Here is a 17,809-nt window from a genome sequence, read left to right on the forward strand (position 1 = left end):
GAGGGAATATTTTGTAACCTAATTTTTTTAATGTTTTACTTATTTTTGAGAGAGAGAAGGAGAAGCGTGAGCAGGGGAGGGTCAGAGAGAGAGGGAGACACAGAATCTGAAATAGGCTCCAGGCTCTGAGCCAGCTGTCAGCCTAGAGCCTGACACGGGGCTCAAACCTACGAACTGTGAGATCATGACCTGAGCCGAAGTCAGATGCTCAACCAACTGAGCCACCCAGGCGCCCCTGTAACCTAATTTTGAAAGTGACATCTTATTACTTGTGTTGTATTTTCTTCAATGGAAGTGACTTACTAGGTCCAGCCCACACTGAAGGGAAAAGGAATACATAAAGGCCTAGTTGCTAGGTGGCAGATGTCATTAGAAGCCATTTTAGAAACAACTGCAGTATCTTATCCAGGATACAGCTTATTCAGAGGTTCAACTATGATCCTTCTCTGGTTACTCTAATATACATAACTCTTCCTTCTCTAATTTTTTAGACTCAATTTTTTTTGACTCTCTTAAGACATACAGATCTCTGCTTTAGATATTTGTGTTTATCTTGATTTTTCATAGGCATCTAAACTCCATGAATATTGGACTGTGATGTTCACATCACTTTATCCCACCAAACCTTAGTAGCTTATTGAATATTGACTACATACTTGTTAATGAAAATTTCTTAAATTGCTGAATTGAATTATTATGTTCCTTCTGTTGTCTCTCAGTTAAGAGGAAAAAGAATTTATCAGGTTGTTATTTTAGTGGCTGGTTCTATTAAAAGTTACTTTGTCCATGTTATCGTGTTAGACTAGAATACAGAAGTTTAAGGGTAAAATAAATTCTCAAAATTTTGTTTGTGTCATCGCCCTCAGTTTGTTTATCTAACCTCTGTTTTCATATGCATGGTCTTCTTGAGATAGGCAGCCATTAGAGGGAATTCATAAATCTTGTTTTCTTTCCTGAACAATAAAAATAAAGATTTAATTTTCAAATTTAGAGAAATAAACCTAAAAGTCAAAGGGTTAGGTAGGTTATGAGACTTACTAGTACTAATAAGCACAATACTGATAAATGTCGGTCCCAAGAATTCTGTGGATTTGAGTCTCAGAGGCAATATGTAGACATTTATTTGTTTCCAGAATGGGCCAAATGTGTAGACATTATTTAAGAATGGTCCAAAATAATGACTGCATTTAAGCCTGTATTAAATACTAATATTCTTAAATTGGGAATAACTTGATGTCTAATGATAGTGCTTAATACCAACTATATTTGCTAGTAATATTTTTATAGTGCTTTATGTTTTTCAAAATGCTATTCCAATTTTATTGGATCCTCAAATGAGGATCATCTCACTTGATCTTTAGTAACATTTTGAGTTGGGCAAGATGGCAGATGCTATTGTTCATTTTTTCTTTCTTTTTTTCTTAATGCTTATTTTTGAGAGAGAGAGAGAGAATGTACACGTGTGCACAATTTGGGGAGGGGTACAGTGAGAGGGAGACAGAGGATCAAAGCAGGCTCTGTGCCATCAGTGCAGAGCCCAGTGTGGGGCTCAAACTCTGGAACTGTGATATCATGACCTGAGCCGACCTCAGATGCTTAACCGACTGAGCCACCTAGGTGCCCCATCTTTCCTTGTTTTTATTTTTTTATTTTTTTTTTGTGGAAAGAACACTTACTATGAGATTCTACTCTCAACATATTTTCAAGTATATACTACAGTATTGCTATAAACAGGCATAATGCTGTACAACAGATCACTAGATATCTGGACTTATTCACATTGCTTATCTGAAATTTTATATGCATTGGTTAGCAACTTCCCCTCTCCTTCTTCTAGACCCTGGAACCACCATCACACTCTCTGTTTCTGTGAGTTTGAATATTTTGGACGCTTCATGGACTCCTGCAGTATTTGTCCTTCTTAATTGGCTTATTTCACTCAGCATAATGTCCTCAAGTTTTAATTATGGTGTCACATATTGTGGGATTTCCTTCTGTTCCCTTCCTTCCTTCCTTTCTTTCTTTTAAGGCTTAATAGTATTCCATCTTGGAATTTGAAGTTAGATTAAGAGACTTAACAAGGACATGTATCCAGGAAAAAAAAAATAGACTGAACCAGATTTGTATTTCTTATCAATGACCTGTGTGACTATAGCTTTTCTGATGCTTTTAGCACTCCATTCTAAAAATGAGATATCTGCTCATCTACTTATTCATTGTTTTGTACTTATTCAGCATTTACTCCATATTCCAGGCCCTATTTTAAATGTACGTAAGGGTGAACAAAACACACATGGTCCTTGCCTTCATTGAATTAGAGTCTCTTGACAGAAACAGATGTTAAATAATGAAATCTCTCAATTATTTTAAAATTATGAACATGACGAGATATTGGGGTGCCTGGGTGGCTCACTTGGTTAAGTGTCCAACTCTTGGTTTTGGCTCAGGTCATGATCTCATGGTTCCACGAGTGCTAGCCTCGTATCAGAGCCCCTGTCAGTGCGGAGCCTGCTTGGGATTCTCTCTGAATCTCTCTCTCTCTCTCTCAAAATAAATAAATATTTAAAAAATAAACCAATTTGACAATAAACTATTAAAAAAAAAAAAAATAAACCAATGTGATGAGATACCAAATGGCCACACAGAGGTTCCTAACTTTGTTAGAGAGGGGAAGCAGTTAAGGAAGCCTCCCTTAAGTCTGTGCCATTTAAGCTGGGTTATGATCAATGGTTAGTAATTTGTCAGGGAAAAGCAGTCGAGGCAAGGAAGTACAGCTACAAAGGCCTAAATGTGGGAAGAACTTGTGTTGGTCTCAGAATTAAAATTTGTGTGAATGACTGGATTAGAGAGAGGGAGGAGACCAGCAGATGTCATCCCACTCATGGCCCTGGAGCTCATGCTAGAGATTTGGGATGTTAAGGTAAATACTAATGAAGAGGTATAAATTGGTAATAAGAGTGAAATTTCATCATGTGCATATCTCTAAATGGTTCTTTTAAGAAATGTGAATTAAACATGTACAGTGTTTACCTTCAAGGGATATTAAGTGCCTAGTACTAGCCAGGCACCGTTCTTAGCTACTTCAATGAAACATAGATTCTAAATTGGCAGAATTTCTTTAATGAAGAATCCAAAGAGAGAATCCATAACTGTCTTCTAGATGTTTTGTAAATTCCTTGTGATGATGATTTTTATCTATATTACTTATAGAGTTGTAATTGGCTGTGAAATAGGTAATGATCAGAGTCTTCTGTTCTATTTTCAAAATTTCTAATTATTTAATGGTAAAACTTCAAAATGATGGTGGCAGATCTTATATCTCAGTTTTGACACTAACTCTCGATGCCTCAAGTTTCCTCATCAGTAGAAAGGAATGAATATGGTAGTGTTTTTCATACTACCCTGCAGATGATAAAGAGATTTTATTTTCCACCAATGTGTTAAGTTGAGCTGCCTCATTCTAAATTTTTTTTAATGTTTTATTTATTTCTGAGAGAGAGAGAGACAGCAGGAACAGGGGAAGGTCAGAGAGAAAGGGAGACACAGAATCTGAAACAGGCTCCAGACTCTGAGCTAGCTGTCAGCACAGAGCCCGACGTGGGGCTTGAACCCACGAACCATGAGATCATGACCTGAGCCGAAGTCAGACGCTCAACCAACTGAGCCACCCAGGCGCCCTAGAGCTGCCTCATTCTAATCTTGGCATGGTGTTTCATTTTAAAAGATGTAAAAAATTATTAAATGCAACTTAAGTCTTTATATATACATATACATACATATATATATAAAAGACACACATTAAAACTTCTTTACCTTCCTTTTCATGTCATTGCTTTCTGTCTCTTTAACTGTATGTGTGTCTCTGCTGCCTTAACTTTTCTCTGCTTCTCATTCCTATAGTCTTCCTAGGCCTCCCTCTGTCTCTCACTTACTAACACACACAAACACATAACTTGAAAACTACTCTCTTCTGTTTTTTTTAAAGCTTCCCAAGAGTCTTTAATAAAATCAGCTCTTAGAAACTTACACTTCTCATCGACCTTTCTTCTGCCCTCCTCTTCTTGTTACCATTTTTAACTTACACTATTGTGCTTTGTAGGGGAAGCCAGTACTCATATTTTTTCCTATTATCTGTATCATTCCTAGATATCTCTGGTTGCTATGGGTACCATACTTATTTGATTCACTCTAAAATTCATCCCACTCAATGAATACCCACTCGTTCCTCCTTCTGTGATTGAGAGTTCATGGCTGTCATTGTACCAAACACTTCAGCATCACTATAACTGAACATTATATGTCCCTGTTTAATATGCCCCCAAAAAGTGCTGACATTTCACTTGCCCAAAGTTCAGCAAAGTCCAGTGGTGGTTCTGAGATGTCCACCCAGGCTTGGTCTACAAAATGAAAGGAGATTGGTTCCCCATTCATAACAGTGATCTCATTTCTACCATTCGTGTGATTGGCGTACTTTTCTCAGATGCAAAATGGAGATAATGATTTACCTTATCAGATGATTTACCTTTTCAGATTATGAAGTATATTTGTTTTCTGGGCCTACGGCAAAAAAGTATCTCAAACAGAGTGACTTAAATGGCAGAAATTTATTGTCTCAAGGTTCTAGAGGGGAGAAATTCAAGGTCAAGATGTTGGCAGGGCCATGCTCCTTGGGAAAATTTTAGGGGAGGCACTGAGACAGGCCTCTCTACAAGTTTCTGATGGTTCTTTGACTTGTGATTGGAGAACTCTAATCTTCACATGGCATTTTCTTTTTATAGGGACACAATCATATTGCATTATCATACCTCACCCATCTCCCCATTCATTTCACATAATTACATCTGCAATTTCCAAATAAGGTTACATTTTGAGGTATGAGGGGTTAAGACTTTAACGCATGGATTTGGGGGGGACACAATTCATTCCTTAACATGAAGATTAAATGAAATTATATATGTGAACAGTTTAACAAAATAGCTTCAAAATAGAAACCAATCTATATTATCTTTTTGTTATGTGTTTAAACCTTTGTATTATGGGTATATATGTAGGCTTGTTAAAGGTAGAGTTAGTCATCTTTGTATCCCCCACTACTTGATAGCTGATAGCATAAGGCTTTTGCCTACTCCAGGTACTAAATATTTGATAAATGCTCTTTAGTCCTATACATACTGTTATACAATTAGATTCTGTATGTATAAGAAAGTCGATGTTTTGGTGAATGTCTGTGGCAAAGTGTTTAGTAAATCTCTGTAGTGAGGGAAAATAGTATGAGTGAAATTATCAGCCAGGTTTTGCTGAGTTTAGATGTGTGTCATGTTTTATTGGTCTAGAGAAATATCTAAAGTGAGGCCCCTGAAGCACATTGGGTACGTAAGCACAGCAGGTGGAGCAGTTTTTTGAAATAGTGTGTCAACCAGAGAGAGAGAGAGAGAGAGAGAGAAAAGCAACAGAGAGTTAATTTCTCATTTCTTCAAGTGAAGAATGATCTATAAGTTCTATAAAATTTAAGTAGTCTTAAAGGACATTTCAGTGACAGATTTATCTTACAGTCTCTTGCTTTGTATAACACTGCTTCAGAACAAAGCTATTTATTGAACCCAATAGTATCATTATTCTGGAGGTTTATAAGGTTAAAAATATCTGGAGTTTTGTGAGCAGCAATAGCATGAAATGGGATATTAATAATGATGAGCATGTTTACGGTACCTGTGAACACATAAAGGCTGAAGCTTGATAGCTGATCACCCTGAGTTAGAAGGAAAGAGAAGATAAAACTTTAAAAAGAACTTACCTTTATATTTCTCATATATTCCCTTTCTACTACTTGGTCAGTACTTCTTCTTGATATATATTGAAATCACCTGGTGAGATCTAAAGCTATATGTTTCAGGCCTACTACATGTCATGTGAATCATTGCTGGGGGTGGCCTACTGGCAGCCGGAGTTGAGCCAGAGTTTTTCCTAGTGGCCAATTAGAACAGTGATAGCTGTTGGATATATACCTTATGGAATAGTAACTGAAAATGGTGTAGCTTATCTCCAAAGTGCTAAACACCTTAAATCTGATGGTTACTTTGGAGTGACTAAATCCATGCAAATACTGGAAGTTCTGATCCCACACTCTTTCAAGGGTCACATAGACTTTACATATATATATACCTCAAGAGTCATGTGGATTCACCATTGAAAGTTTAATAGTGCAAAATGCTAAACTGTTATCTGCCTAATATTTATTGCAGCTCTGGATCCTAATTAATCATTATAGAACACCCAATGTTGATGGGTAGGTGATGCACAGGGATGGCATGAAGTTAGGAGGAATGTGATTAGCTTCTTAACCATAGAAGATTGGACTCAGTGAATTTAATTTAATACAGATTTACTGTTTATTGCCTTTTTTTTTTTGTGGCTGCAACAATACCTAAGTTTCACCTGTAACTATTATAAACATGATGCCTATTGTATAGAAAATACTCAGTAGGTTTTTCTCTGCCTAAAAGGGAGCTAGCCTAAAAATGAGCTAACCATTTGACGTAAGGATAGACAGGATTTCAATGACTATATACTTGATTTTATAATCTCACTTATGCTGGTTTATGAATGCTGAAATATTTTTGGGTCCCAAAGGTTAGTATTTGCCTTTATAATCCTGACATGACATTATTTTTCACTATTAATAAAAGTCTTAGACTTAAAATTTTTTTTAATGTTTATTTTTGAGACAGAGAGCATGAGCTGGGGAGGGGCAGAGAGAGGGAGGGAGACACAGAATCTGAAACAGACTATAGGCTCTGCGCTGTCAGCACAGAGCCTGATGTGGGGCTCGAACCCATGGACTGGGAGATCATGACCTGAGCCGAAGTCGCTTAACTGACTGAGCCACCCAGGCACCCCTAAAAGTCTTAGACTTTAAAGATAACAATTCCCCCTACCCAAAAAAAAGATAACAATTCCCCAGAATAATCAAAACAGATTAATTGAGCAAGAAGAATGATGAAAAATAAAGTTAAAAAAGAATTCAGACATTCTTTGAATACGTATTTATAATCAAAGGGCTATGCTCTATTTTGAAGCAAAAGTGGAAATGCATTATAAAATATCTGCATAAAATGATCAAAACATCAGCCCCCAAGTACATTTCCTTGATATTAGTAATTCTTTTCACATTGCAGAAACTCATTTTAACAATTGCATTCAGTGGCAAGGAACTCTAAGACTCAAAAATAAGATTAAGTATAATCCATAGGATAGAAGATGATTAAAGCTCTGAATTAGGAAGAAGGTATCACACCCCTAATTAACTGTGGGACAGGAGCAGAACTCAAATCTCCTAACCCCTGTGTTACCTTATAGGAGTCCAGGCTACTTTCTTAAAAAAAGGCTTTCTGGCTCTTGGTTACTCAACAGGCCCTATTTCCTGCTGGCTTTCACTTCTATTATTAAAAACATAAAAATATGGAAGTTTAAAAGATATTATTTCTATCTTAAAAAGTTAAGAATTTTATTTTTCAGTATTTCCCTTTAGAACCTATTCATACAATTGTATTACAACTTTCGGCATTTTATTGCACATTTAAAGGTATTACTTACATCATATATTCTTATTTTATACTTTGTTTTTCACATACATATTTTATTGATTGCTCATGTTTTTCCAAAAGTATTTAAGTTGTCTTACAATTGGTTATTAAGTCACTAAACAATTTAGCCTAATAAAACGATAAAACAAATGTGTTAGAAAAAAGTATAAAATATTCATCATAACACATTATTGTAAGAAAAAATTGCAGGTATAAACAGATATGTGGATCAGCCTGGGGGTAGTTAAGCTTTGTGTTTATATGCACAATAGGTGGCCTTTCATTTCTGCCTCACATTTAAGCGTTTTACTGAGTGACTGGCTTGTAATTTTAAGTAAGAATTCACCTACTGATTGATGTTTGTGATGTTCCCAATATTTGTAAATATTATGTGATGAGCAGTTTATCGCTCTTTTTTGACTACCTCATGAAGATAAAATCCCATGAAAATGAAAATCTGTGATTCTTAAAATGTAATAGTTATTTTCCACAAGGGTTGTGACAAATATACTAGTAGAATCAATTTATGAATACATTGGTTTTCCCATATCCTTCTCATCCTAGAGTTATTTTTTTTAAATAAAGAACTCTTGGGAATAGAATTAACGGAGGATATGGTATGAACATTTTAAAAAAATAAATATGACCGAAATACACACCAAATTGACGGTATCAGTTTAAATTCCTGGCTTTAAGTATGCCTTGGGCATAGCTGTTGAAGTCTTCTTTTAATTTATCTTATAGTACTTGATCTACTCACATGTTTGGCTAATTCTTGGATTTGATTTGATTAGTATTGTAAAAATTTATTTAAATAGACTTCAAAATTATTTTAAAATATTTTTCATGATTTATAATACTTAAACGTTTTTTACAGTTTGTAATTATTCCCCCTTTTTTCATTCCTGATAGTGCCTATGTTTGCCTTCCTTTTTTTTCCTGATTATTCTTGTCTATTCAATCATTTCTTTGTAAAACATTATTTTTAAAAAATTTTGTTAGTTCACTCTTTTTATCTTCATGACAGCCTTTTTTTCTTTTTTCTTGTTCTTTTCCTTGTGTTACAAGTAAGCTTGTTACAAGTAAGCACACATTTTCTTTTTTTTCTTAATGTTTATTTATTTTTGAGAGAGAGAGACACACACAGAGAGTGAGTGGGGGAGGGTCAGAGAGAGAGAGAGAGGCACAGAATCCGAAGCAGGCTCCAGCCCCTGAGCTGTCAGCACTGAGCCTGATGCGGGGCTTGAACCCACGAACTGTGAGGTCATGACTCAAGCTGAGCCACCCAGGCGCCCCTTAAGCACACATTTTTAATTTTTTTGTTTTCACCTAAATGCATTTAGGGATATCAGTTTTATTTTGAGCACCATTTTGGATATATCTTAAGGTTTTGGAAAACAGTGATATTATTTTCATTGTATTTTAAGTTTGTAATTCTCCTTTATTTGATATTTGAATTATAAAATTTTCAGCTACTTGGATTTTTATTTGATTCATTGTTGTTTTCTAAGTATTGTGTTGTGATCAGTGATTAGATAATAGCTCTTATGATATAAATAAAAACTTTTTTCTTGGGTATGGAATATCTTTCCATTTGCTTGTGCCATCTTCAATTTCTTTCATCAGGGTTTTATAGTTTTCAGAGTACAGGCTTTTCACATCTTTGATTAAGTTTGTTCCTAGGTATTTTATTATTTTTAGTGCACTTGTATATGGTGTATTTTAAATGTGTCTTTCTGTGGCTTTGTTATTAGTGTATAGAAACACTACTGATTTCTTCATATCAATTTTGTATCATTGCTTTACTGAATTTGTATAGTACTTCTAGTAGTTCTTGAGAATGCCTTAGTGGTCTACTAGATAGTCTCATTTAATAAATATTCTTTTACTATACTATTAGAAGATTTATTCTTTATTTATTGAAATCAAAGCAATCACGTTATTTGTTAATGATGTCATTCAGAACTTCAATGAATTTCTTGTTTTTAAGCATTTGGTCTAAAGAGTTTCTAAAGAGTCCTATCAAGTTATCAAACAAGCTTTATAACTTGTTGACCTTTTTGTGAAATTGTACCAGTTTTTCTGTATATATTTTAAGGGTATTGCATTAATTTTTGGGACTCATATCATTTGGTTTCATTCTTTGTCCGTTTGGACAAAATTTTCCTGCTCACCTTAGCAACATATATACATTTGGACAGACTTTTCTTCTTTGATTTTAATAATTCAACAATTACTCTATTTTGCCTGACTTTACTTGTGGTATCCTATTTTTCTCAACAACCTGGACCATTTGATTTTAGGTGGGTCTGTTATAAGCAACATAAGTTGGATCTTGTTATCTGTGATATTCTACATCTTTTAAATAGTTGAATATAACTCATTTTCATACACAGTATTATTGAAGAGTTTATACTAATTTCTGCCACATTATTTTGTCTTTTCTACTTTTTTTGTGTTTGCTTACTCTTAGATTTTTTTTTTCATCTTTCTTATCATTTGTTAGATTGTTGCATGTTGCCCTTCACTGATTTGGCATTTACAATCCATATTCTTTTAGGGGCTATACTTAAATTTTGTTTCTATTTTTGGTTTTTAAATTTTTATATTTTAAAATAATTATAGACTCCTGGAGTTGCAAAAATTAGACAAATGTATCCATGTAGGATCACACAGTTTTTTCTAATGGTAACATTTTACAGAGCTTCAGCACATCATCAAAAACCCCAAACTTGCGGTAATGTGTACATTAAATGTACATTAAGTACATTTCACCAGTTTTTGCATGATTCATTTTTTGTATGTATGTGTATATTTCTATGACATTTCTCACATGTACGTATTTGTATAATTAACACCAATCAATATACAGAACTGCTCTATCCACAAAGGAATTCATTCATACTACTCCTTTAGGGTATATTACCTTCCAGCCTAACCCTGGCTACCTCTCATCTGCATCTCTACAATTGCACTATTTCAAGAATGTTCTATAAATGGAATCATCCTGTGTGTAACTTTTGAGATTATTTTTTTTTTCATTCTGCATCCAGATTTTCTGTGATTCTATAGTCTGTTTCTTTTCAATGCTGAGCAATAGTCTCTTATATGGATGGATGTGCCAGATTTCTTTTGTCCCTTCACCCCTTGAAAGATGTTGGGTTATTTCCAGTTTTGGTCTTTTACACACAAAAAAGCTGCTATAAATATTTGTGGACAGATGTTGGTGTGAACATACATTTTTACCTCTTTAAAATGAATGCTGAGGAATTAAAAACTTAACGTTTTTAATATGAAATTACTCTTGTATCTTTTAAAATCAAGTCTAGGTTTAATCAGTATTCATAACTTCCCCCTCAAATTAATATACTGAATATACTAAATAGGCTGTATCTTTGTTGTAATCGCCACTGCTTTCCTGTTGTCTAGGATTTTGGTTCCAACTTCTTATTTAAAATATTTTTTGAAAATAAAAAATAAAAATATTACCCTATTCAATAAAAATTCAACCTGTTAAATAAAAAACAAAACAAAACTTTTTTTTGTAATTGGTACCTATTGAACTATTACAGTAGCTTTTATTAATTCAGTTGCTTTACTTTTTCTTTCTTTTTTCCCCTCTTCTGTATTTTATTATTTCCTTCTAGAATTTTTTCTACTTGGTGGAATAGTTTTACTTAGAAAAGGTTTTATGTGTGGTTCACTTTCTATGTTCTCAGATGTCTGAAAAAATACCTTTGTTGAGGCCATCCATCTTGAAGGAAAGTTTGACTGTTAAAGATTTCTAGATCTTAGTTCTTTCTCACAGGATTTTAAAGATGTTGTTTCATTTGCAAACCATAGATAGAAGTAGTATACTTTCTTCAGTTTAGAATAATCTATCATTTTTATTTGAATGCTTTTAGATATTTTTTTTCATCCTTGTTTTCAAGTGTCATTTAGGCCACATTATTGCACCTTAGCATTTTAATCCTTTTCACTATACAGTGGGTCTTTCATTTTGAGGACAGTCCCCTCACTTTTCCCCTTTTCCCAACTCTGGAAAATTCTCAGGCATTATTCCTTCAAACATAGATTAACTTACATTCTCACATTAGCTCTTTTTTCCCCTCTTTGAAACTATGAAGAGAGAGATTTTGGAAACTTCTGAATTTCCCGTTTCCTTCTTTAGTCATATGTTGAATTTATATTATAACAATTATATTTTTAATTTTTAATTATTACTATTAAATTCTTGATTATTTTCTGTGCTTATTTTATGTAAATAACATTTCCTTCCTTTCTCTGAGGATGTTAACCTGTTTCAATAATTAATATTGATTAATTTCTTATTATTATGTCTAAGTTTTAAAAACGTTTATTTTTGAGAGAGGGAGAGATAGACAGTGAGCAGGCGGGTGGCAGAAAGAGGAAAACCGAGAATCCCAAGCAGGCTCTGCGTGGGGCTCAGACTCACAAACTGTGAGGTTATGACTTGAGCTGAAATCAAGAACTGGACACTTCACTGACTAAGCCACCCAGGTGCCCCTGTCTAAGTTTTTTAATGTGTAAAATTTGTTGATTCTTTTTGACAGCGTTGGCCTTTCTCAAGTGTTTGAGTAAATGGCACTTTGGAGCATGGTCACATGAGCTGAGACTGCTTTTCAGTGCTGATGCTGGTGCAGAGCTTATACACGGCTGTGGGGGGTCAGGTGGCTTCAAGATGAAGCTATACTGGGAGGAAACTTCCTGGGCTGAAGTTTATTATTGCTGGGTGTGTCTCTTCCCTTTTCCCGGGATTACCTCTAGTGGTTTTGCTATTTTTAAAAAATTTTTTGAAGATGTATGTAGTTATTAATTAAAAAAAATGAATTCTATCATTTCTAAACAGTTGATACAGGAAGAACTGAAAAATTGTAAGCCAGTATATTCATAATAACTCTGGCTTAAATCATACCTATTATGCATTAAACTCTCCTTTTCATTGTATTGCTTAAGTTACAGAGGCTAATCATCTCTTCTAGGACTTTTTGTTTTTTTGCCTCCATCTATAGGCAGATTTAAAAAAAAATTCAAATCCATCTGAGGTTTAGTAATCATGTTATCGCTAAGATAATTTGAGTATTTTTTCCCCTAGTCATTTATTTTGTGATGGTTTATCTAAGATGAAAACTATTGATTTTTTAAACAATCAAAATCATTAACAAAAACCCATTAGTGCTTTGTGCCTTTTTGGAATAAAATTATTTAATTATTTTTTATAGTTCTTCCTTAGCCTTCCTCAAATTATCAATTCATTGTTTTGTCCATTTTGAAATCTATCCTTTTTACTTCTAGATTTATTTCTGCCCCATTAAGATTTTATTTGTCAGTATGCAGCTATGGTATGCTGTGTGTGTGGAGAATTTTGTTGGAAGGGTTAGTAAAGCACTGCGGAAGGGTTTTCACTTAAGCCAAGTCCTGAAGTTTTCAAAATCACTGTGAATTATAAAGAAGGCAGTAATAAAAGTTTTGTTTTATCTATACTACATGAAGTAATTTGCCTTTACCATTGTCTTGATAGGTAGCATGCAAAACCACATCCGTTTGCACACCACGTAAAACAACAATTTAAAGATCAAAAGTGATCATTGTTTCCATGTGAATTTCACTTTGGCCAGAAACTAAAATTTGGCATTTGTGGGGTTGTGTGCAGTATTTGACTAGGAGAAGGGCCAAGCAAGAAAAGCTGCCAGGGCAAGTGTTATTTTTCATTACATAAACATCCTCGAATGTTCTCAGTCTCATGGCTCACACTTTGTCCTTTTTCTATTGATCATCTCATAAAATGGAAGCAAAATATTGTGGGTTTGAATTGGATAAATATAATTATATGTTCTGTTTGAAATGGTATTACACCTTAGAACTATAGAAAGAAATGGCATTCAATGCAGTGTAATGCAAAGAGGAAATTCAAATAGGTTTTGCTAGGGAAATACAGTTCACAAATGAATAACTTAGAGAAAAGAAGAATACAAAGTTTATATTAAATATTTAATTTATGTAATGATTAACATATTGACCATTTATAGTAAATAATGGGATGCTCATAATAATTGTTCATCATAATATATTTCTTGATCTTTGTTGTGGGTCTGTTAAATGTTAGTAAGAAATGACATCATTCAAGTCTTTTCAGTGCTCCTCTCCCAAATTAAAAACAAAGCAAAATAAAACAAGCAGGAAATAATGAATTACTTCAATTATTCAGATACTCCTGGTTGGTGGATTTGGAAGCCCTGATTGATTCTTCCTCTTCTTCATTGCTGTTTTATTTCCTCCTTCTCCTTGTTGTGGTCAATGTTGTTTAAATACTTTATCATCCTGTTTCTCTAAATTATAGTAATTTTTTAATGTTTATTTATTATTGAGACAGTGAGAAACAGAGCACGAGTGGGGGAGGGGCAGAGAGAGAGGGAGACACAGAATCTGAAGCAGGCTCCAGGCGCTGAGCTTGTCAGTACAAAACTCGATGTGGGGCTCGAACCCACAAACCGTGAGATCATGACCTGAGCTGAAGGCGGACACTTATCTGACTGAGTCACCCAGAAGCCCCTAAATTCTAGCAATTTTTAAAAATTTAAACTCTACTTGTCACAGATAATGCTATTGGTTATTAAGTAATTAACCAAATTCTAATTTATCAGGATTTATGATTAATTATTGAATTACTTATTTGATCAATCTGGGATGACTCTGGAATAAAAAACAACTTCCAAAAATATAAATAAATATCATTTATTAATATAATGTATGTGATGTTAGCTTTATTAGTTAAGCAATCTTGTGGTAGAAAATTGAGTTACTGTTCTTCCTCTAGATTTATTTCCCAATTTACACAAAGACATCCAAATAATACTAAAATTATTTGAGTTATGCCCTTTCCGGGTTTATCTTTCATGTTTCCTGCAGTTACAGCATCTTCTGTCTTGGATTTGTGAGAGAAAAGTTCTAAAATCTGGTAACAAATGAAGATCTGTAAGACATAATTATTCAGTTGACTATTTCCTCTTAAATGCTTGGCTTTTATTTTCTTTAACAGGCTCTCTTTTCTTGTTTTAATGCCATGTTTTCGCCATTACTGTTCTCTAACTTGAAATGCTTATTTCTGTGCATATGACTGTCCCCATATCAGTCGTGGATCTTCTGTCTTTCTCTCTGGAGCTCCAGATTTATGACTCTCTACTGTTAACCTGGATGTTATACCTCTTTCTCTAACCTGTCATGACACAAACTGAACTGATTGCCTTTCCTGAATCTGTCACTTGTTCACGGTATCATCTTGGGCAGTTCACATTACCTGCCTCAGTTTTACCAACTATTTATTATGAGGTTAAGTGAGATAATGCAAGAAATCTGCTTAGAATTTTGTCCAGAAGTGCTCAGTAATTGTTCCCTCCCTAACCATCTCTCTCCGAGTTTTCCATTTCTGTCCATAGAACCTCTGTCCAGTCACCAAATCATCATCTTTCAGTTTGTGCTTTTCCTTGCCTTCCACATCAAACCCATCAGTTGTTTTGAATTTGATTCCAAGTGCTTATATTCTAGGTCCGGATCTAATTGCCTGGGTCATTTCAAAGCTTGTCTTTACTGTTCTTCTTGATGTCTTGACCTTCCTTCCTTATTTAGTTCTTATGCATTGTTATGAGAAACTTCTGAAATGTAGTTCTGTGTGTCATCCCCTTACCAATAAATTGTCAAGAGATTCTCCAATACCTATAATAAAGCCCAGCTTACATTGTTGGACCCTCAATAGTGGGGTGCCTAGACATTTCTGTCTGTAATTTTGCCATTCTCTTTGCAAACGTTCCCTCTCATTACACTAAGTTGCTTTGATTTTACGTACATACCACATGTGTTCCTTTCTCAGAGTCTTTATTTTCCTCCCAGCCACAGTGCCTCCGAATATCTTTCTCCTCATACCTATACTGCCAAAATCAAACCCATACTTTAAAGGTACAGCTAAAGCCTTCCTTCTTTTAAGTGATTTCAAGTAACTCAAGCATTTCTTAATAAAAATCCCTACTTCATCTGTATGTGTCACTACTTGCTGCTTTATATTAGTTACATGTCCTGTTTACCCATTTGTCCTTAAGTTTCTTGATGGTGGACTCCATATCTTCTTCATCTTGGTTTCCCCTCAAAGGTTGTAAATGAAACTTTTCCTATAGCACTTCATTATTATTTGTTGAAGAAGTAAATGGATATGTATTGATTGAGTTATTGCTCATGTGATTCCCCAAAAGATAAAAATTTATGAGGATAGAATTAATGAGTATACCTAGACAAATATGTGCAGTCCTTGTTATAGTAGATATTCTGTAATATGAGAGTAGTCTCAACATTTGCTACTCATTGCTTATAAAATACTTTGAGACTCTGAATGAATTCATTCTTTTTTAATGTTTTTATTTATTTCTGAGAGAGAAAACAGCATGAGGAGGGGAGGGTCAGAGAGAGAGGGAGACACAGAATCTGAAGCAGGCTCCAGGCTCTGAGTTAGCCATCAGCACAGAGCCCGATGTAGGGCTCGAACCCACAAACCGTGAGATCAGGACCTGAGCCGAAGTTGGACGCTTAACTGACCTAGCCACCCTGGCGCCCCTGAATGAATTCATTTTTACTCTGCTTTTGAAATCATGTTCAAAAGTGTTGAGCCAGTTGCATTTTTAAAACTGTAGTTCAAGCAATTGGCATTAGAAGCATTCCTTTGTTTCTTTTGCAAAATATTTTTTAATGAGATATTTATTAAACAACCTAAGTACAATGATGTTTCTCATTCAGTAAAACACAGTACAAGAGAGGAAACATTTTAAGTGATAGTAATTTACATTTCATGGGCAATATTTATTTCTGAATAAATATCTTGTAGAACTGGGATTTACTGCTTTTAGTGCCATATCATATTCAAGGATATTTTAATGATGATTCAAATTCTTAACAGCTTTGTGAAAAATCCTTTACATTTCAATGAAAGTAGGTTATGTGATTTTTCAAGAAACAACAAACTATTCAGATGAATTCAAGATACTTTAATGAGCTACAGGAAAGGTTACACTAGCCAATGTACTTAGCATTTGTTGTCTAACAGATGAACTTACGAATTTTTCAGAATGTTTTTTAAAATATGGTTTTCAGTGATTCATTTAGTCAAAACATATTCTGCCCTTTAAAAAGGAACATCTCTGTCAGTCCTCCAAATATATTATATAATTTAAGCTTCTAATTAGAAGCTTTACCACACAAACTTTGCATCAGAATTTTGGCATAACATAAATATTGCACATTCTGAGATTTTTAATTCCCAAGACTGTTAGCCATTTTGTGTGTCTGTGTGTGTGTGTGTTTCTTAAAAGTAACTGATAGTTTTTCTTTCATTTACTTTAAAATAATTATTGAATATACTAATTTTAATTGCTTAGATTTTTTATATTATTAATACTAATATAGCTATAGGTTTTTCTATCCTGGTGAAAGTTTTCATAGTAAACCTTTTATACTTATAAAAGCTAAGGATATAGGAAAGGCCTGAAAACTTATCACACTTAATTTTAGTCTCAGTGTTTTCATGTACTTACTCTTTTATTAATTCATACATTCATGTATTCAAGTATTTATTGAGTGTCCTTTTAGGCTCCATATTGGGAGTGGAGCTACAGAGATACCTTGGATATTAGAGCCATATGCTACCTCCAAGTTAGTATCAAGAGGAAGAAGGCCTCAGGGCTTCCAGAGGTTAGATTAGTTGTCTAAACAGCAGCAGACTCTACACTGAAACCCAGCTCTATCCTTTCCTTTATGCTGAGATCCACTGACATGAGGCCACCATTCATTTTATCTGTGTCTTGTACCCCTCCTGTGTTAAATGAAGGAAATTCTCTGGATTTTCCTCAACCCAAGGAACATGGTGAGATAAAATGAGATTATGTAACTGAAAACTTTTAGGTTTCTATGAAGAATGATGCCATAGAATTCTGAGGTACCATCATGTAGTAGTGGTAAATTTTTTGAATCCATGATCTTTCCCTGTAAGTAAGACACTTAAAATACTTATAGTATTGCCTTCTGTCAAGGTAACCTTTATATTATAAATTATATATATTATATATATATATATATATAAATTACATATATTTATTTATATTATATTAGAAATTGTTCCAGAATTTTTATATAAAAATGAAAGAATAACATGGTTATGGACTACA

At 34.2% G+C, this 17,809-nt stretch overlaps 1 non-coding gene across 1 annotated transcript; it reads right to left on the reverse strand.

Annotated features, from left to right (window-relative positions):
* Positions 1–3,589: 3,589 nt before the first annotated feature.
* On the reverse strand, positions 3,590–3,674 carry TRNAR-UCG (transfer RNA arginine (anticodon UCG)). The gene has a single exon. It is a non-coding gene; the product is annotated as a tRNA-Arg (tRNA).
* Between the last annotated feature and the right edge of the window lie 14,135 nt (positions 3,675–17,809).

Source organism: Crocuta crocuta, unplaced genomic scaffold, assembly GCF_008692635.1.
Source record: "Crocuta crocuta isolate KB4526 unplaced genomic scaffold, BGI_CrCroc_1.0 scaffold346, whole genome shotgun sequence".
Classification (NCBI taxonomy): Eukaryota; Metazoa; Chordata; class Mammalia; order Carnivora; family Hyaenidae; genus Crocuta; species Crocuta crocuta.